The sequence below is a fragment of the Schistocerca nitens genome, chromosome 7 (assembly GCF_023898315.1).
Source record: "Schistocerca nitens isolate TAMUIC-IGC-003100 chromosome 7, iqSchNite1.1, whole genome shotgun sequence".
Classification (NCBI taxonomy): domain Eukaryota; kingdom Metazoa; phylum Arthropoda; class Insecta; order Orthoptera; family Acrididae; genus Schistocerca; species Schistocerca nitens.
In genome coordinates, this window is record NC_064620.1 from 353,785,340 (window position 1) to 353,808,297 (window position 22,958).

Below are 22,958 nucleotides of genomic sequence, written 5' to 3' on the forward strand. Positions count from 1 at the left end.
TTTTAAGTGACTTATGCCTTGGAATGGGGGAGGGGGGGGGGTTCCGTCATATTTGGTTTGCCGGTGTTGGATCGTGATATGGTTGGTGACTTTTGTTGAAGATTTCATGTTAGCGATGCCTCTCCCATCTCTGTGGGCAGAACTAAGTTGTGATAGACAGCAAAGCACCAATGTTTGTGAAAGTTTCCACAGAAAATATAACAGTCATTTCTACTCCTGTAGTCCAGACATTTACATATTGCTTGTGGTGATGAGGAAAATTCAGCTCGAATCTAAAATCGCAATAAATTCTTCAAAAAGGATGAAGAGGGGAACGAAATGTCCAAACTTGAAATTCATGGTACAGCGAGTGGCAAATTTCAAAGGTAGAAAAATTTCCAGATTTGAGTATACAAAATTAAACAAGGAATTACACAAATCAAAAAAATCCACCATTATTGATGTACTATATGTATTAGGATATAAACGAAGAAATTTTGTAAATATATTTAAAAATAGAAAAAATTAAATATGTATATATTTTTGAGGTGTGAATCAGTTCGCCTCATGGTGCACCGTAATAAATGCTACACGGACTGCTAATCTCAACTTGCATTTTCTTTAATGATTGCTTCTGACAACATGAGCTTATTCCCAAGAATTATTAGCTGCCATTCAATCACTACTACACAGGAATTCAATCTGCATTTTGATCACACCTCCCTGACTCTTGTGAAGGTAGGGTTATCATATTCTCCCGCACCCCTTTTCAGTAATCTACCACAAGATGTCAAAATCTTAGCGGTAATCCTCGCACTTTCCAATCTAAATTGAAGACTCACGCCCAACTACTTTTGTTTTGTCTAGTAGTTTCTAGGAGAAATTTCCGCCAATTCCTGTGTTTCATTTCTATTGTGCTAGTTTATATCCTGCCGTTTTATGAACTTTTTCCGGTCTAACGGAACTTCACGAGTGAAAAATGACCATTTTTCTGACCACAGGAGAAATGGATCCCGCTCCAGAAGCTATAAACGTGGTCACTGGATGGACTGCGTTTCTTTACAACTGTAGACCATGCCCGCTGTCCTAACACAACAAATTTCTTTAAAAAATGTAATCTTCAAATCAGAGAAATTATATGTGCCCAGATTCCAATACATACATATGTAGGAAACCAGTTTCGGCAATTTAAATTGCAGCCTTCAGATCTGAAAACGTGGTCGAAAGAAACTTTTAATATTCAAGCAGTTTTATAATAAATATTCGTTGTAACGAAATTTTTTTCCAAATACGCATGTTACAGACCACGTACATACAGCAACCGTTGTGTCACTCAACACAGTTCACTATCATCCAGTCATAAACATTATTGGAAGCAAGTGTAATACAGGTAAAAACAATAATGAAAAATCCAGCTTCAAGATAATAAATACAGCATGCCAGAAATGCACATACCTCACTGAAGAAGACGCACGAGTGTAACGTCACATATCGTATAATCAAACCACATTTTCGGTATATACTCACCAAAGTTTCTGATATAATACATTTGGTTCACATGGTATTGCTTGCTGAGACTGTGCCGGCAGACTGCCACGCGGTGGTTAAACGTGCTGAGTGTGAATACGGGATACCAACAATAGTCTTTTAGACAATAACTCAGGAACATAATAGACACATATATTTCGTCTTTGTGTGATACGTACAAAGGTGACGTTAATCTACAATTAAAATTTAAAACAGTTTCAGTCTACTTTCTTATATTAAAATATAGGCATATTAGTAGCAATCATCTGCGACAGGCATTTAGTTTAGAAGCATTGTTCATATGCTCCACAATAATCAGAAATTTTGTCAGAGCGCCGTAAAACATTTCACACAAGTCTACGACTAAAAGCAGGGATTATGGTGAAGTAAACTGATGACAAAGATTTTGTCAGGAGGCAGTCTGCCTCAATCGTCAACACAACATTTGGTTATAATATATGCGAATAGCTACAGTGTTTGTACATACATTTAGCAAAAAAATGGCTCTGAGCACTATGGGACTTAACTGCTGAGGTCATCAGTCCCCTAGAATTTAGAACCACTTAAACCTAACTAACCTAAGGACATCACACACATCCATGCCCGAGGTAGGATTCGAACCTGTGACCGTAGCAGTCGCGCGGTTCCAGACTGTAGCGCCTAGAACCACTCGGTCACTCCGGCCGGCCTACATTTAGCAGTATAGCGGTAAAACACAAATAGAGTTAATGCTTTTTGTAGGTTCTATACATATATAGATCACACATATGATTCTTACCTGCAAACCAAGGGCTACAGATTTACACAAAATACGCCTGTACTGCTTAAAATAGCCAGTGACTATCTGTTACAATCAGCAAAAACTATATATTTACAAGTAATAGATGTACAATCAATTAATATATTGCAGTGTCTGTGTTGTTAAGAAAAATGATGCAATATTCCTTCGGACATGTCGGAATTACGTAATGTATGTATGAGTACAGGGTGTGACGTAGGAACGACGACTTTTGGAGTTTGGGCCGTGAGTCGAGTACCGATGGGAAAGGCGGTTAAGACCACCGCTTGCCTACAGTGGGAACTCCGGGTTCTAGTCCCAGTATGGCCCAAATTTTCACTGTCGTCATTCCCTTGCACAAGATGATGGTTGCACGTATTCGCAAATGCGAATACATTTCATGTACAATTCATTCACAACCAAAGGGTGCATGTACCTTGCAAGAGGTCAAACTTTGTTTACCATAAGAATACAACGAGTGGAGGAGGAGGGGGGAGGGGGGGGGACATAGATGGACTCAAAGGGAGCAGAGATTAAAGTGTCCAAAACTGTTTTGTATCACTTTCTCAGATCTGAAGATGGCAGTTTAACCTTTTCGGACCCTGCGGGTGCAATTGTGTATGTTAACTTCTACTGTGTCTTAGCTGCAACAGAAGTATTTTTTTTTCATTGGGAACCTGAGTTACACATTTGTGACTGTTCAAGCTTTTCATCACGCGCAAATGCTGGCAGCTGTTGTGCATTACTATGAAAATGTCGGCAAGTCAACGTAGCAGTGCGCAACAGTTCGTGACCACCAGAATACAGGGATGTGTTTGGTTCGTTATATTCCACTGTACAACTGAATACTGTTGTTGTTATTTTCCATGGTAATTATTAAATGATCATTACAATATTTATTAGCCGTCCGGAGTGGCCGAGCGGTTCTAGGCGCTACAGTCTGGAGCCGCGCGACCGCTACGGTCGCATGTTCGAATCCTGCCTCGGGCATGGATGTGTGTGTGACGTCCTTAGGTTAGTTAGGTTTAAGTAGTTTTACGTTCTAGGGGACTGATGACTTTAGAAGTTATGTCCCATAGTGCTCAGAGCCATTTGAACCATTTTGAATAATATTTATTACAATAGAGAACGAAACATGGCACTTAGGGAAAGCCAGGATTCGGTGTGGACGGGGCCTTACTCAGTTACCGTTGCCTGCTCAGTATTTTCTTTTTTAAATCACATACACTTTACTTGGAACCAATTGCAAATAAGGTTGACAATAAGGAACAATTATCAAATTTGACTGTTAAGACACAATGTGTAATAAAATATTTTTAAGCAAGTTGCACTTACAGCTGAAGGCCCTATTGACCAGAAATTCAAATTATTTATCGACTGAAGGCACCAATAGTAATAAATCAAAAACAATTTGACGGCTGAAGGCCTGGGTAGCAAATTCTTAAAAACAGTTAAACTTCTCCAAGAGATACTAAAATATTAAACAAAAACACAATCATCAGATTTCGCTATTAAGAGACAATATCTAATTAAATATTCTTTAGACAACTTGCATTCACGGCTTAAGGACTCACTGACCAGAAATTCAAATTATTTGTTGGCTGAAGGCCCCAATGGTAATAACTCAAAATTTAAAAAAAATTTTTTAAAAAAACAATGATCACAATCTGATCTAACCAAGAGAGAAGTGGGCTCAGACAGTGCTCCAACTTTGAAACCAGTGAGACAGGCAGCCAAGAGTTGTATTCACTTAACCATATGGCAACTCCAACTAGTGACAATTTAAACGCAGACCAACACTCTTGCAGAATCTACCTAACGTCTGATAACCAATACAACGATGGAATAACCAAAGCAAGGCGGAACTGGCAGACAGTACTGCGTCTTGAGGATCCGGTGTTTAGAACATCCAGAAGCAAAAAAGTGTTCAAATGTGTGTGAAATCTTATGGAACTTAACTGCTAAGGTCGTCAGTCCCTAAGCTTACACACTACTTAGCATAAATTATCCTAAGGACAAACACACACACACTCATGCCCGAGGGAGGACTCTAACCTCCGCCGGGACCAGCCGCACAGTTCATGACTACAGCGCCGTAGACCGCTCGGCTAATCCCGCGCGGCCATCCAAAAGCAGAAGGAATGATTACGACCAAGGTAGTCCAAAGGAAACAACATATCCAGACCACAACCAAGGAGGCTGTCGAACTACACGCCTTACCGGACAGCAGCAGCAAGGCGAGGAAAAGTACACTGCCGCGAAAATACGCTAACCTCCAGGGCAGGTAACTGGGGCGTTAGCGGCCACTAGGCAGAAAAATACTGCTGGTTGAACTTCACCAATAACACAAAGAATTCAATGATTAATGATAAGAAGTGGAGGATGGCTAACTAATTTCACCACCTCCAAACACTCCACCGCTTGCTCTTTGTCTCAGCGACCCTGCGAGCGAACAAACGGCGTGATCTTAAAATAGTGGAGATTTCACGACTGGGTTAGTGTTCACTCAACTCAAACGTCCTGGGTCCGGTAGACAACGAGGTTGTGGCCCTCGCAACTACAGCCCCTCGATATGGCAGTGCCTGCATGCCGCCAGCAGTCCCGGCATGTCCTTGAGCTGCCGGACCTCTCTGCTGCTCCGTCCCAACTGGACTCTCCGACACACTCCGACTCGGAAAACACTTGATGCCTTTCCAAAGATAGTACCAAGGTACTACATATCGATAACCGCAGCTGCTGCCAATCACGAACAGACAACGCTACCAAACGCAGTGGCGCCAGTAAACACAAGAAGGAAACGAGACGTCACCGTCCCTATTACATGATGCCAACCTACCAACGGCACCAACGAGAGCCGCAACACGGCTCAAAAAAATTCAGGTCGTAAATGGTTAAACTGCCGAAACTAGCTGTCTATATATGAATTTACTGCGATCTGGGCAAAGAAAACTTCTTTAGTAAGACCACCACATTTTTCAGTTTTCGAGTTCGCTTTCCTGCTAACAATGTCAGGTAACCGTAACACATTTTTTTTCTCAGGACGACCTCTGCATCCTAATTTACATCGTTTTATAACAGAGTCATAGAACAACGGTAACAACATAGCAGAGAATATAAAAATTAATAACAACTAATTTTAAGTTTTTTGACTATTTTGCAGTGTGCTCCTGTTATGTAGTATGGCTGAAATGGCTCTGAGCACTATGGGACTTAACATCTATGGTCATCAGTCCCCTAGAACTTAGAACTACTTAAACCTAACTAACCTAAGGACATCACACAACACCCAGCCATCACGAGGCAGAGAAAAATCCCTGACCCCGCCGGGAATCGAACCCGGGAACCCGGGCGTGGGAAGCGAGAACGCTACCGCACGACCACGAGCTGCGGACATGTAGTATGTGTCCATCAATAAATGTAAATTGTTAATATTACATCATTCTTATTGAAACATCTCGTGCAAGATTTTGCTATTCTCTCATGGTGCTGTATGCTTGCAGTCCAGCTGCGGCATGGCAATGGTAAGATATAAGGCTGCAATTGGGCGAGAGATAGTTTGAGAATACCAATGAGATGCCATAAATTTCTCTGTTGGAAAACATTAATCGACGTCGGTCTGTATCAAGCAGATAGTCCAAGTGCAAAGTGCAGTAGGCATGCAAATCATCCCCCCACAGCGTACGCCACTAGCCCCTAAATAACAGAGCAATTATTCTTCAAATCTTCAGCAGCCCGCGAAGTTACGAGTGGCGTAGGTCTCCGAGCTTTAAAAGCTGCATCTGACTCAGGCGAAACTGGCAGCCGTCGTGGGTTTCCTAAAGGGGAGAAGTGGCTGGCTTCGCCAAATAAAGAAACCAGCCGCCCGCCGCCAGGGCGCACTCTTTTTGCTCGGCTGCAGGACGTTGCCGCGCCGCGCTCCGGCGCGCCATCAGGTGCACCAGGCCCCACGGAGCCCTGTTCGCAGCAGTATCCGATAACCTTCTACAGCTAAAAAATCTGAAATAAAAATAAAAAAAATTGTCAAAGTGCGAGTAGGACTCGCGCTCTAACACTTCAGTACTGACTTAATTATGTACTCGTACAATGTGACAATTATTGAACTACCTGAAAAAAACTAAATTCATTGCAAACTACGGCGTGCACACAGTTTATTCAACTTTTAAACGTCACTACAGATTTTCGGATTTAGATTATGACATGTTCGATATGCCTGCCATCATTGGCGATGATGTGGCGCAGACGAAGCGAAATTCTTCATGACCCGCTGAAATGTCGGAACATCGATGCTGTCGATGACCTTCTGAATGACTGTTTTTAGTTCAGCAATGGTTTTGGAGTTACTGCTGCACATCTTGTCTTTAATGTAGCTCCACAGAAAGGAGTCACATGGGTTCAGATCTGGAGAATACGGCGGCTAATCGAGGCCCATGCCAGTGGCGTCTGCATACCCCAGAGCCAGAATGCCGTCCCAAAAGTTCTCCTCCAGGACATCAAACACTCTCGTGCTTTGGTGGGGTCAAGCTTCGTCTTGCGTCAACCACAACTTGTCGAAATCAGGGTCACTTTGGGTAATGGGGATGAATTCATCTTCCAAAACCTTCACGTACCGTTCGGTAGTCACTGTGCCACCAAGGAATATCGTACCGATTATTCCGTGACTGGACATTGCATTCCACACAGTTACTGTTGAGGTTGAAGAGACTTCTCGATCACGAAATACGGATTCTCAGTCCCCTAAATGCGCTAATTTTGCTTACTTATGAACCCATCCAAATGAAAGTGGTCTCTTCAAACCAAAGCCCTGTTGGTCAATTCTGTGGACAGTTGTGATGGCGAAACACAACCGCTATTCCATGGCCCTGGCTGATGGGTTTCAATTTTGTATGGGAAGAGATGCAGGTCTTCCAGAACAATTTGTTGCAGTGTGTCCTGGTTGATTCCCACTTGTCGTGCAACTCGTCTGATCACTTTCCTGGGGCTGGTTTGAAACACAGAGCGTGTCTTCTCGATGTTTTCAGGCGTTTTCATCCTTTTTGGATGACCCACATTCCCAACACTGTCATCACGAACACTGCACATTCTCACAAACTTGAGAATTCTTGGTCGTTGGCACGCATGGAACGGTTGTCTTCAGCTTGAATTCAGTCGGTCACAAAGTGCCTCTGAGCCACAGAAATTGGGCTGTTATTTCTCGCATAGTAGGCTTTCACAAGCGCAATACGTTCAGGCACGCTGTACCGTGACATTTTCACATGCAAATGGCCGACAACAACAACGCGCGTGCGCATGCGCAAACTAATTCCCATCATGCCCCGCGGCCAACTGTCCAGTTTGAACGTCCTAAAGCAAACCGTTCACAAGTTACGCCAGTTCTATTGCATATAATTCAATAACTGTCATCCTTATATAGACAGTTCATCCACCGAGAATCAAGAATCTCTGCCTGTTATCGACATATATGCTCACAAGATGTGTAGGTCAACAGGAAGTAACCTATACGTTTTGATAACTGTTTTTGCGAGTATCAAAATATATGACGTAAATAGCCTAATGTCTTGATTGTATTGACTTAGAAGTTTCACTTTTTTTTACACGGCCAAAGGAACGTTGACCTTCGTAAGTAACATAAATTTCATTTTCGTTGGCCTGCCCATTCCTGAGACAAATAATTTTTAACAATCGGACATAAAGACAAACAGACGGACGGACAACGGAGCAGTCCTATAAGGGTTCAGTTCATACCGATTTAGGTAAGCAATCCTAAAATAATAAATTAAGATTGCACAGCTCACAACTTTATCCACGTGATTGCCTTAAAATGCCATGTAAACAAGTCCACAAATGTAAGCCCGTGCACGTCAAATAACGCAGAAGCATAGTATCCTACGACTACAATGTCAGTGAATCGTAGTTTGAATCAGTCAACTAATAAAAATACCTGGGTGAAATAGTTTGTGCGGATTTGAAACGGAGTGATGTCACAGGTTCAGTCGCAGGTAAAGCAGGAGACAAAGTTCAGTTCGTTGGTAGGAAAATAGTGAGTCTATAAACGAATTTGCATAAAAAGCACTCGTGCGTCCCATCCTAGAACATCGTTCAAGGCAAGTAGGTGACATTGGACGTACACAAAGATGGGCATCTTGAACAGTTATACGCTTGAAGACTATGAGGGCGGACCGTTAGTCGTGCTTGGGGATCTCACCTAGTAGAGCACTTGCCCGCAAAAGGCAAAAGTCTCAGGTTCGAGTCCCAGACTGGCACACAGTTCTAATCAGCCAGGAAATTTCAGATCAGCGGACACTTCGCTGTAGAGTGAAAACTCGTTCTCCTGGAGCACGATCCATTCAATGTGATCACCTGTCAACAGCCTTAATAACCACCTTTGCAGCGCAGGCGTGCAGGAAGAAAGTCAATGAGATTCTAGAAGGTACCGGCAGGGATGACGTGGAGCCATGTCGATACCAGTTTCTCACAGATTTTCAACTGCATGAAATGTATTAAAGTTACGAATACGGATAATCATCAGCTGAATAATAGAAAAACGACAATGAAAATTTTGCCGGACCCAAATCTCCCGTTTGTTGCGAGCGGTCGCCTTACTATTAGGATGTCAAAGCATGACAAACGGCCAGAGCAAATCTTCCGTATTTCGTCAACCATGTGCCTACAACTTGCAATCGCACATCCATTATGTATATTCCCATACAGTGCAGACATTTTAGTTGAAACTCGCTTGCCCGGTGTCGGCAGATAAATACGATATTGCAGTGGCTGTGTTGTTCAGAATTACTATGCAATGTTTCTTCAGACTTTCATGCGTGGTTGTCGACATATGGAAGGTTGAGTCTGGCCGTGAGTCGTGCTCGGATAGTACAGGGTGATTCAAAAAGAATACCACAACTTTAGGAATTTAAAACTCTGCAACGACAAAAGGCAGAGCTAAGCACTATCTGTCGGCGAATTAAGGGAGCTATAAAGTTTCATTTAGTTGTACATTTGTTCGCTTGAGGCGCTGTTGACTAGGCGTCAGCGTCAGTTGATGCTAAGATGGCGACCGCTCAACAGAAAGCTTTTTGTGTTATTGAGTACGGCAGAAGTGAATCGACGACAGTTGTTCAGCGTGCATTTCGAACGAAATGATAGGTGGTGTATTAAACGTTGGTATTTCAGCCAATAAAATTTTTGGTCCCTTTTTCTTCGAAGGTGCTACTGTAACTGGACTACAGTTTCCGGAGATGTTAGAGAATTGGCTGTTTCCTCAGCTCGAACAAGAAGCACAACAATTCATATTTCAGCAGGATGGAGCGCCACCACATTGGCACTTATCTGTCCGTAACTACCTGAACGTCAACTACCCGAGGCGATGGATCGGCCGCCAGGCAGCCCGTGACAGAGCACTTCATCACTGGCCTCCAAGAAGCCCTGATCTTACCCCCTGCGATTTTTTCTTATGGGGGTATGTTAAGGATATGGTGTTTCGGCCACCTCTCCCAGCCACCATTGATGATTTGAAACGAGAAATAACAGCAGCTATCCAAACTGTTACGCCTGATATGCTACCGAGAGTGTGGAACGAGTTGGAGTATCGGGTTGATATTGCTCGAGTGTCTGGAGGGGGCCATATTGAACATCTCTGAACTTGTTTTTGAGTGAAAAAAAAAACCTTTCTAAATACTCTTTGTAATGATGTATAACAGAAGGTTATATTATGTTTCCTTCATTAAATACACATTTTTAAAATTGTGGTATTCTTTTTGAATCACCCTGTATAATGGCAAGGCAACTGCTCGCGATAAGCTGGAAATCTGGATTCGTTTCGCATTCTGGCACTAATTTTCATTCCATTATACAGCAACTGCGAATACATTTCATGTATTTCATAAGGGCTGTAGCCGCCACAGTGCCTATTCCCTTGGACATGAAGAACACAGGAACGCTATTATGAGATTTTCGATTGGGTTTTAATCTAAGTAGTTTGATGGCCAGGTAAGTACAGCAAACTCATCCTGCTGCTCTTCGAACCACGGATGTACACTGCAAGCTGTGTGACACTGTCATACTGGTAGATGCTATGGTGTCGAGGAAAAAAACTGCATGAAGAGGTGGACATGGTCCCCAAGGATAGAAGCATACTTGTATTGGTCCACTGATCGCTCCATAACAACGTGATCACCCGGGGAATACTACAAAAATATTCCTCAGACATTAACATTTGCTTTCAGACCATTCACGTTGTACACGCTGACGGCCATCTGTCTGATGGACCATAAAACGTGATTCATCTGGAAAGACCACTTGTCGCCACTCGATGTAAGTCTAGTTGCGATACTGATGTGTAAATTGCAGGTTTCGTCGCCGATGAACAGCAGTCAGCATGGGTGCATGAACCAGGAGCTCGCTGCAAAGACCTGTAAGCAGCAACGTTCGTTCAACAGTCGTTGAGGAGATAATGTTGGTAGCACCTCGGTCGATCTGGATGGTCAGTTGCTCAACTGTTTCCCGCACACGTCCGCACAGCCGTCGTTCACCCCTGTCGTCTATAGTCCGTGGTGCATCACTGTTGTCTCGGTGCCTGTTTTCGATATCGTCATTCTACCATCCTCAGTATATTTTAACTACAGCCGCATGCTAAGAGTTTACAAACTTAGCCGTTTCTGAATTGCTTAACCCTTGGCCCGTAAGCTGTTGATCAGACCCCTCTACATGTCAGACAAATCTTTCCGCTTCCACATCACCACAATAACTGAAGTATTTTCCGCGTCTCTACTGCTAGTGCTGCCACCTGCCATCTGTAAGTAGTTATTGCATGTTAACGTCGAACATAGGCTGTAGTCAGATGAATGTGATTGGACGGTGTGAAAGTGTAAGTTTGTTTAACTCACGAGCTGAAGTCATGAAGATGCTAAAAATCATGAATTGGCAGAAGTTTGAAGATGGTACACACTGTCTCGCGAAATCTTCTTTCAAATCTCCCGCTGTGCGCGCTAGAGAACTAGCAGTTCCTCGCCACACAGAGCGCCTTTGAAGCAGGGGCACAATGCCGCTGCGAGTGCCCTGCCGGTTGTTGCCACCAGCAGTGTGGTTTGCGGCATCAAGTTGGACTCGGATCCATTCAGAGATATGTGCTGTATGGAGCCCGGGTTTGGTAATGTTGGCCGTTAGGGTTTGGCATGAGGCCTGTTGACAATGCAGTTTTATGACGTTATTCCTGAGTGTGTATTATTGTGGCGATCTCGGCCCTGTGTGTTGCTTGAACACCATTCGTATGTTTACGTCATTTTCCTCTCATCTGGGGATTCAGTTTGTATGAACTAATGTACGTGGAGTCTGATGTTTCGGAGATTCCGATTCATTAGATGCTATGGCCATTGGATTATGAAATCACTGTACTGTCTGCCGGCCCAGTGAGCTTGGAGCTGTTTAAGCACGTTAGATGGGCTAAGTAAGGAGAAGGTGATATTGTTAATGTCTGAGTTTGTTTCCTGTCCTGGTATCTTGCCTCCCGAATTTGAGCAGAATCCAGAATCAAGTGGCCACAGTGCCTGAGATGGCGTCCTAGTAAGGATATGCCCCGTAATAAATCCGACAGGGTAAAAGCATTTAAAATTGTATAAATGGTTGGTGATTCGGTGTGCGGAGAACCTTGAGCAGCCGCGGGTGAAGTATCAGTGCAGCAGCAGTGCAGTAGCGAGTCGCATATTTAGCTTCCATATTTGTTTTGTAGTTTGATTCTTAATTTCTTTTCGAGTGTTTGTGCGCTTGCATATTTAATTACGTAATATCCTTCCATATTCTCGTATTTGAGAGGAGTAATATTGTTTATTGATAGCCGTAGAGTGTAAATTCGCGGAGTCGTTAGATATTAGCAGTAGGATGGATAGGGTGTGTGCGTGCTGTGTGCGGGCGCAGGAGGAACTGGCCGCGGTTCGCGAGCAGCTGAGCGCGCTGTTGGCCACGGTCAGCCGCCTCCAGGCCGCTGCCTCGAGGTGCAGCGACGTTGGAGGGTCTGGCACGTCGCTTGAGACACCCCAGGTGTCGCTTGCTGCGTCCGCTGACTCAGCCGCCGAGGCACCTTCTAGTGTACCCGGCGCGTTGGGGCCGGCCTCAGGGTGAGTGGCGGACTGCAACGCGTTCGCGTCGCTCGAGGCGGAGGGCCAATGTGGAGGCTGGCCGGCTGGCCTCGCCCGTTCATCCTGTCGGTGGGCAGGTGGCCGCTCCTTCAGCAGGGCCCGAGTAGGCACACGGGGGCAAAGGCTTTCTGGTTATTGGGAGCTCCAACGTTAGGCGGGTGATGGAGCCCCTTAGGGAAATAGCGTACAGGGCTGGAAAGAAATCCAACGTGCACTCGGTTTGTCTGCCGGGGAGTCTCATCCAAGATGTGGAGGCGGCCTTGCCTGGGGCTATCGAGCGTACGGGGTGCAGTCGTCTGCAAGTAGTTGCTCACGTCGGCACCAATGATGCCTGTCGCTTGGGTTCTGAGGCGACCCTCAGTTCGTACAGGCGGCTGACGGATTTGGTGAAGAACGCTGGCCTCGCACGTGGGGTGCAAGCAGAGCTCTCTATTTGCAACATCGTTCCCAGTGTGGATTGGGGTCCTTTGGTTTGGAGTCGAGTGGAGGGTCTCAACCAGAGGCTTCGTCGACTCTGTGACGGTCTTGGCTGCAGATTTCTAGACTTGCACTATTGGGTGGGGAATTGTAGGACGCCCTAGATAGGTTAGGGGTGCACTACACAAAGGAAGCGGCTACTCGTGTAGCAGAGTCCTTGTGGCGTGCACATGGGTTTTTTTTAGGCTAGGCAGTACTAGGCATTAGTGCGAGGTGTCCTGATGAACACTCACCAGTCGACGTGCAGGCAGGGAAATCAGAACGCGCTCAGTGTAAAGACACTTCAGCTATCAAGATATTAGCAGTAAATTTTCAGAGTGTTCGGAGTAAAGTTCCTGAATTTACTGCCCTCCAGGAAGCGTGTGGCGCGCAAATTATTCTCGGGACTGAGACCTGGCTGAACCCTGAGATAGGAAGTTCTGAAATATTTAGTGAGGGTTGGAACGTGTATCGGAAAGACAGATTAGACACCGTAGGAGGTGGTGTCTTCATTGCAGTTGACAAAAATATTGTGTCTACTGAGGTCGAAGTAGAGTGTGATTGTGAAGTTATCTGGACACGTTTAACAGGGCTAGGGGAAATAAAGTTAATTGTGAGGTGTTATTTCCGGCCACCAGGTTCCACCGTGACAGTTCTAGAATCATTCAAAGGAAGTCTACATTCTGTATCGCAGAAGTACCCGGATCATGCTATATTATTAGTCGGATGCGACTTCAACCTACCTAGTATAGACTGGGATGTCTATGGATTCATTACAGGTGGTGCAGACAAGCCGTCGTGTGAATTACTTTTGAATACATTATCCGTGTCTTGAGCAGCTAAATCGACAGCCAACGCGTAATGGAAATATTAGATCTGGTAGCCACGAACAGACCAGACCTCATCGACGGTGTCAGTGTTGAGACAGGGATTAGTGATCATGATGTTGTCATTACGACTATGGTTACGAAAGTTAAAAAGTCGGTCAAGAAGTCTAGGAGAGTATTCCTACTAGAAAGAGCAGATAAGCAGTTGTTAGCATCCCACTTAGTAAATGAATCGACTTCATTTACTTCCGGTACGATGGACGTGGAAGAATTATGGGCAAATTTTAAACACATTGTAAATCACGCATTGGACAAGTATGTGCCGAAAAAGTGGGTTACGGACGGAAAAGACCCACCGTGGTTTAACAGTGCAATTCGGAGAATGCTCAGGAAGCAAAGGTAGTTGCACTCGCGGTACAAGAAAGATCGGGAGAATGAGGACAGGCAAAAGTTAGTAGAGATTCGTGCTGCTGTAAAAAGAGCGATGCGCGAAGCATTCAATCACTACCACCGTCATACCTTAGCAAAAGATCTTGGTGAAAACCCAAGGAAATTCTGGCCTTACGTAAAATCGGTAAGCGGGTTGAAGGCTTCCATCCAGTCACTCACTGATCAGTCTGGCCTAGCAACGGAAGACAGCAAAACGAAAGCTGAAATTTTAAATTTAGCATTTGAGAAATCTTTCACGCAGGAGGATCGTACAAACATACCACCGTTTGAGTCTCGTACAGATTCCCGTATGGAGGACATAGTGATAGACATCCCTGGGGTTGTAAAGCAGCTAAATAGGTTGAAAATAAATAAATCGCCAGGTCCTGATGGGATTCCAATTCGGTTTTACAGAGAGTACTCTACTGCATTGGCTCCTTACTTAGCTTGCATTTATCGCGAATCTCTTGCCCAACGTAAAGTCCCGAGCGACTGGAAAAAGCGCAGGTGACGCCTGTATATAAGAAGGGCAGAAGGACGGATCCTCAAAATTACAGACCAAAATCCTTAACATCGGTTTGTTGCAGGATTGTCGAACATATTCTCAGTTCGAATATAATGAATTTCCTTGAGACAGAAGTTGCTTTAGAAAGCATCGCTCCTGCGAAACGCAACTCGCCCTTTTATCACATGATATCTTGCGAACCATTGATGAAGGGTATCAGACGGATGCCATATTCCTTGACTTCCGGAAAGCGTTTGACTCGGTGCCCCACTGCAGACTCCTAACTAAGGTACGAGCATATGGGATTGGTTCCCAAGTATGTGAGTGGCTCGAAGACTTCTTAAGTAACAGAACGCAGTACGTTGTCCTCGATGGTGAGTGTTCATCGGAGGTGAGGGTATCATCTGGAGTGCCCCAGGGAAGTGTGGTAGGTCCGCCGTTGTTTTCTATCTACATAAATGATCTTTTGGGTGGGGTGGATAGCGATGTGCGGCTGTTTGCTGATGATGCTGTGGTGTACGGGAAGGTGTCGTCGTTGAGTGACTGTAGGAGGATACAAGATGACTTGGACAGGATTTGTGATTGGTGTAAAGAATGGCAGCTATCTCTAAATATAGATAAATGTAAATTAATGCAGATGAATAGGAAAAAGAATCCCGTAATGTTTGAACACTCCATTAGCAATGTAGCGCTTGACACAGCTATGTCGATTAAATATTTGGGCGTAACATTGCAGAGCGATATGAAGTGAGACAATCATGTAATTGCATTTGTGGGGAAGGCGGATAGTTGTCTTCGGTCACTGGTAGAATTTTGGAAAGATGTGGTTCATCTGTAAAGGAGACCGCTTATAAAACACTAATACGACCTACTCTTGAATACTGCTCGAGCGTGTCGGATCCCTATCAGGTCGGATTGAGGGAGGACATAGAAGCAATTCAGAGGCGGGCTGCTAGATTTGTTACTGGTAGGTTTGATCATCACGCGAGTGTTACGGAAATGCTTCAGGAACTCGGGTGGGAGTCTCTAGAGGAAAGGAGGCGTTCTCTTCGTGAATCGCTACTGAGGAAATTTAGAGAACCAGCATTTGAGGCTGGCTGCAGTACAATTTTACTGCCGCCAACTTACATTTCGCGGAAAGACCACAAATATAAGATAAGAGAGATTAGGGATCGTTCAGAGGCATATAGGCAGTCATTTTTCCCTCGTTCGGTTTGGGATTGGAACAGAGAGAGAAGATGCTAGTTGTGGTACGAGGTACCCTCCGCCACGCACCGTATGGTGGATTGCGGAGTATGTATGTAGATGTAGATTTAGAACTATTGACTTCGGTGGAGGTCGCACCTGTAAAGGGAACCCTTTCCTGGCTGACCACCTGATTATGGAGACTGTGATGCCGCATCTTAGACATTCCCTTATTTTGTTTCAGTTTTAAGGCTGTTGTTTCACACGCAGAGGACATCGACCTGTTGGCCCTCTAGTTTTCTTGTGGACCTGTCACGGGGTTCTGACGCAGTAATTGTAATATTTTGTTTTGTTTTCCTTCTTTAAAAGAGACATCATCCTATCTCGTATTTTAATTAAAATGAGTTAAAGAGTTTCACATTACTGGGTTAATGTTTTGGAGGTCTGTGATTAGCCAGTTCCCAGGTTGTTAAATTTCTTTTAACTTTATCTTCTGGTGCTGGCCTGATATAAATATTTTTATGAGGTGTGGTTGGCCCTTTATGCCAATGGCAATGCATTTCATTTCATTTATAAGTAATTGTCTTGATTACCCACCATATCCTTTGCCTTGTATTAGATGTGTTTCTGTTTGTAGATTCGAATTGTGGTATAAGATTCTAGAACGCCAGCTTTATCAGAATAAATACGCTGCATGTTGGCAGCGATAAAGTCTCTTGTTTCGTGTTCACGTTTTACTTATGGGCTCTATGGGCTTGTTTTTAAATACTTTAAAATTGCTTTGGGTTCAGCTTATCTTAAATTTATTGGTTTGTGCTGGAAGTTTGTTTCACGTGAAACTGGAAATTTGCACCTTGTAATCAGTTTGCTTAATGTGAAACTGGAAATTCCAAAATTCGCAGTTTTACAAATGGTAAATGATGTTTACCCGAAACCAGGCCCATTCCTTCCACGTAACTTACTGCGAACGACTGCGCGCCTTTTGACTTACTTACAATGTTTAGCTAAGCAGTGTATGAGTATTCTACAGCATTATTGCGTGATTCCCTCTCCCCCCCCCCCCCCTCCTTCCACAGGGATAGAGAAGACAAGATTAGAATAATTACAGGTGGCTTTAAGCAGGCATTTAGCCACGCCCTGTACACAAACTGGACGGAAAGACATCCTCACATATGGAATAATACCAAGTACGCTCTACCCTGCACATTACAGAGGTTTTCAATACACGTAGATGTAGCTCTCAAAATTTTCCAGCTGTGAAGAGTATTCCATAAAGTTTCGGGATTGTAGCCAGATAACGCCAAATCCATCCCACGATAGTTCGGCTGACAAAGAAGAAGAAGAATAACTGTCACACCTTTTGCAGCATCTGAATTCTTTACACGTGAATTAAAATTTATGAAGTGGAGAAGGGCGGCTGTTTACTGTTTATGGGCGCCTTGGTCAGTCGCAAAGTGAATGGATCATTGGCGCATTGCATTTACCGTAAGCCTAGACATACAGAACTGTATTTGCAGACACCAAGCTGTCGCCGCCAATCACAAACTATGGGCATGTTTCGAACGTTGCTGCAGCAGAAATATATTGTGGTGGCTGATGGAGACAGCCTTGGAAAGGAGCTGGCACACCATCAGTTCTTGTTCAAAGATAATTTATGTTCTCCACATAAGATCAGCAGAATTTCAACGAGGAAGAATACCACCCACAAGATCAAGAAGAGAAACATCGGTTCACGTCCAGGGCGTTCATAACAAATGACGGCAATATTTTGTCGAAATTAGGCAGAATCTTAAGGAAGCTTTATGTCAAACTTATCTTCCCCCCAACTACAAAGACTTGTGCTCTTCTCAGTTCGGCAAAGGACAATATGGGATTGCGGAGGGTTGGAATCTACAGAATACCTTGTAAGTGTGGCAAATCCTACATTGGTCAGACAACACGCACAGCGCGTGAAAGGTGCGTGGAACATTATCGCAACACTCGTCTTTCGCAGCCCAGTAAGTCAGCCGTAGCGGAGCTTGGTATCTTCACAGGACATGACATGGATTATTCTACCACGGGAATCTTGGCCTCGAAGAGATCCTTCTGCGAATCTATTATTAACGTATCGATGGAAATACGCGAATGCTGTAAATACGGCGTGCCACCCTTGGTAGTTAGTTCTCGCTATTGTACTCGGTCCAGTCAAGTTAATGTGACCTCTACCTACGTTCGACGTCAACGTGCAATAACCACTCACAGACTGTAGGTAACTGCACCTGCAGCGGAGACTATATAAAACGTGTCAAGGGGAAAACAATGCAATCGTTGTTGAAATACGGAAACGTAGCGATTTACCTGAAATCCAAATGGGCATGATAATTGGATTCGGGCCAAGAGTGGAAGCATTTCAGAAACGGCTAAGTTTGTAAACTGTTCGCCTGCCATCGTAGTTAAAGTATAGCGTGCATGGCAAAAAGGCACTATTCGAATTCGGCGATGAGCCAACACTCGTGAACAATGGGTCATATGAACGACAGCTGAGGAGATATATGCAGGCGAATATACATACAATTGTTGAGCGACTGACCGCCGAGATGGACCAAGGGGCTACCATCAGTGGCTCCTCAACGACGGATCAGCCAACGTTTCATTGTGTGGGCCCCCGCAAAAGGCACCTGATTCATGCACTCAAACTCCCTGTCGCTCGTCGACAACGAAGGCTAGAATTTGAAGGCCAGTACCTCAACTGGATGTCAACTGAGCGGCGACAGATGACCTTAGTAGGTTGCTGTTGTTGTGGTCTTCAGTCCTGAGACTGATTTGATGCCGCTCTCCATGCTACTCTATCCTGTGCAAGCTTCTTCATCTCTCAGAACCTACTGCAGCCTACATCCTTCTGAATCTGCTTAGTGTATTCATCTCTTGGTCTCCCTCTACGATTTTTACCCTCCACGCTGCCCTCCAGTACTAAATTGGTGATCCCCTGATGCCTCAGAACACGTCCTACCAATCGATCCCTTCTTCTAGTCAAGTTGTGCCACAAACTCCTCCCCAATTCTATTCAGTACCTCCTCATTAGTTATGTGATCTACCCATCTAATCTTTAGAATTCTTCTGTAGCACAACATTTCGAAAGCTCCTATTGTCTTCTTGTCTAAACTATTTATCGTCCATGTTTCACTTCCATACATGGCTACACTCCATACAAATACTTTCAGAAACGACTTCCTGATACTTAAATCAATACTCGATGTTAACAAATTTCTCTTCTTCAGAAACGCTTTCCTTGTCATTGCCAGTCTACATTTTATATCCTCTCTACTTCGACCATCATCAGTTATTTTGCTCCCCAAATAGCAAAACTCCTTTACTACTTTGTAGGTAAATCACGTTTTACTCTCCATCTTACAGATGGCCGTTGGCGTGGACGGTGTGAAACGTCTGAAAAAACAAACACTCTGCAACAACTGGCCGGTACCAGGCCGGAGACTATCCGCCGTGTGACCTCGTGATTCTGGAAAGCACAATAGATCATCACAAGGATGCATTTATCCCTGGGGATCGTGTCCACTCCTACATGCAGTTTGATTTTCTGCGTGGTTCGAAGAGCACAGGTAAGTGCCTACTTTACAACCCTGGTCACCAAACTCCCCAGGTTTATACCTAATCGAGAATCTGTGGGACCACCTCGATCGGATTGTTCGCACCATGGATCCTCGACCGAAGAACGTCGCGCAGCTGGCCACGGCACTGGAGTCTGTATGGCTACACATCCCTGTAGGTACCTACCAGGACTTCGCTGACTCTTTTTCTGCAAGTCTCGCAGCGGTCGCCACTGTAAAAGGTGGTTATTCCCGTTTTCGACAGGTGATCACACTAGTAACTGGACAATGTGTGTAGCCTTCAATACACACTCTAACCAGTGGAGTAATTGACTTTGGTGTTTTGCAGTTTCGAATGGGATTGCTCCCGCAACTGTTCGCGCTGCTGTTTGTTGTTGGTTTGCCATCCACTTCATAAACTCCAACGTCACCGATCTCAGGCCTTGCCTGTCTCTTCCACAGACCTCTGTCTTACCGCCAGTGCGAGTGATATTAACTATGTTCTAATTAAGCGTAGTTGGATAGAAAACTAATGAAATGCATGGTGTCTCAAACATTCACGGTAAAGTTATGCAGAACTCAGGTTGGGTGTTATAAGGAATCAATAGGAAGAAAATAATATTTTGATTTCTGTTCACATAAAAAAATTCAGACTTTGTTGCAATAACGTACTCATGTAGAAAATGTTGAAAATCCATTACACCATAATTCACAGACAAAAATGAACTCGTTTCACAATTAGTTGCCTCCATTGCTTGCACGTAATGCTTATGATAGAGGTTAAAATGCTACTCAATCTGTTCTCTTCATATTGTACTCTAACCGTTTTGATTTAACTGAGAAATTGACTGGTGCTTACGAGGAGAACGCGGCAAGTGCCGTAACCCAACTTCCCAAAAACTTCGCTCAATGGAAGAGGGGTCAAAATAAGCAAACACGTGTCTCGGCTTATCCGTAGATTGTATTGTATTGTATGTTAACCGGGGACCTAGAAACGACGGAGAGGCTTCGTCCCCGCCGGAGCCTCAGTGGTCCACAACCCCACGACGACTACCGCACTCCACTTCACCCCTCCGCCGCCCCACACTGAACCCAGGGTTATCGTGCGGTTCGGCTCCCGGTGGACCCCACAGAGAACGCCTCACACCAGACGAGTGTAACCCCTATGTTTGCGTGGTGTACGCGTACGTGGAGAAATTGTTTGCGCAGCAATCGCCGACATAGTGTAACTGAGGCGGAATAAGGGGAACCAGCCCGCATTCGCCGAGGCAGATAGAAAACCGCCTAAAAACCATCCACAGACTGGTCGGTTCACCGGACATCGACACAAATCTGCAGGGCGGATTCGTGCCGGGGACCAGGCGCTCCTTCCCGCCCGGGCGGGCTTATGCGTAGATACTCGAACAATTTTGGGTTCAAATGGCTCTGAGCACTATGGGACTTAACTGCTAAGGTCATCAGTCCCCTAGAACTTAGAACTACTTAAACCTAACTAACCTAAGGACATCACACACATCCATGCCCGAAGCAGGATTCGAACCTGCGACCGTAGCGGTCGCGCTGTTCCAGACTGTAGCGCCTAGAACCGCTTGGCCACTCCGGCCGACCAATTTTGGGAAACGGTTTTCAAAGTTTTGGAGGTACTTTGTTTGGCGTGTGATGAGTGCATAGTTCAACCAAAGCAGTGACACAGTGGCTAGGGTCGCAGCTTTGCGCCCTGTGTTCAAAACCCTATTATTATTTTTATTTTACTTTTTCGTTTATCTACCCACGCTCGTAGAAGTTTACCACACGAATGTTTACCAATAATTATTGAGATATCGTTGTCCTTATTCGTCCACTAACTGAATGTACGGTGAATAGATTTGAAAAAAAGAAAAGAACAAAACAATAAATGAATGATAAAACAATTTAAAATTGTTTTCGGTGAAATTCCTGTCGTGTATTTTGATTCATAATCAATTGCAACTGCCAGTTTTCGGTAAAATGTTCCGTTACGCGTGGATGGCCGCGAAACTGTTGCCAACGCGTGAAATCTTCAACAATGTCCTTTTCCGAGTGATATTCATGTGAAGAAATGTCACTGTGACAAACCTGTCTTGACGCGATACTCGTAGTATTCAGAACTTCTATATTTAAAATGTTTCTACGATTGGTATATCCAAGGGAATGTACCAACTCTTACTCACGAATAAACATAAGAATAAAATGTAAGAAATAATATGAGATTTGAAGACTGAAGAATAACAATATGAGAATTTAAAAAGTTTTAACCCTTTAAAATACCATACACAGACATATTATATAATAAATATATGACAGTCACTGCGAAACCCAGTTGTAATTTTACAATTAATGTACCGCCCTCGTACACCCTAACTCGGTAAGAAATATTCGTGTAGAGACCTTCTACAGGCACGGGTAGATAAACGAAAAATAAAATAAAATAAGTAATACAATACTCGGGTCCGCGCGGGATTAGCCGAGCTGTCTAGGGCGCAGCAGTCATAGACTGTGCAGCTGGTCCAGGTGGAGGTTCGAGTCCTCCCTCGGGCATGGGTATGTGTCTGTTTGTCCTTAGGATAAATTAGGTTAAGTAGTGTGTAAGCTTAGCGACTGATGACCTTAGCGGTTAAGTCCCATAAGATTTCACACACATTTTTTTACAATACTCGGGTTTCGAGCGTGAGGTGCAAAAATAAGAGGTCTCAGCACCAGCAATTTTCTCAACATTTCAGGTGACATTATCGGGCAATGAGTCATCTAAATTACGTCGAAAACTTTGAATGCCTTTTTCTCAGAAAGGATCAAGTATCTACGGATAAGCCGAGACACTTGTTCGCTTATTTTGATTCCTCTCCTACTGAGCGAAGTTTCTGAGAAATCGGATTATGGCACTTGCCGTGTTCTCTTCGTTAGCATTGAATCTTCTCGCACGTGATGCAACGCCAACACCTCACATTCTAGTGTGCGAACAATTCTTTGCTGAGAGCCTTGGCCAGACGTCTGTGGCCTGAACTATGTAATTTATCTTAGATTTTTTAACAATGGCGATAATTTTATTCCAGTTAAGATGACATCTGTTCCAGGTCTATTTTTCTCCGCACAATCGTTCGGTTACCCGGGCACTATACCCTGCTGCAACCTACATACAGTTCGTAAACTGAGTAATGACATAAGTCAGTTTACAGACTGCTACGATGCAAGCAGTTAAAATACATTTAAGAAGCTAGGCACTTGTATTCTGTGTTTTTTGGTGTTCTTTGCTGGGTATGGTGGGTACTGTGAGTAGCAAGCGATGCCATTTTCGTGTCAAGCACACCGCAGATTCTCGGGAGTGTCCTGTGGTCACTGACCACTGTGAAGGCCAGAAAATTTGTGCAGGTGTGTTTCCGCCAGCAGTGAGGACACGTCAAGTTCTTCCCACGAGGCGACTAGCAAAGCTGTGCGCCAAATACTGTTTCAGGAAATCACAGAACAGTGATAGAGTAATACACTAATAATTAAAAATAGAAAAAATATCTTACGAGACTCACTAAGAAAATCAAAATTAAATTT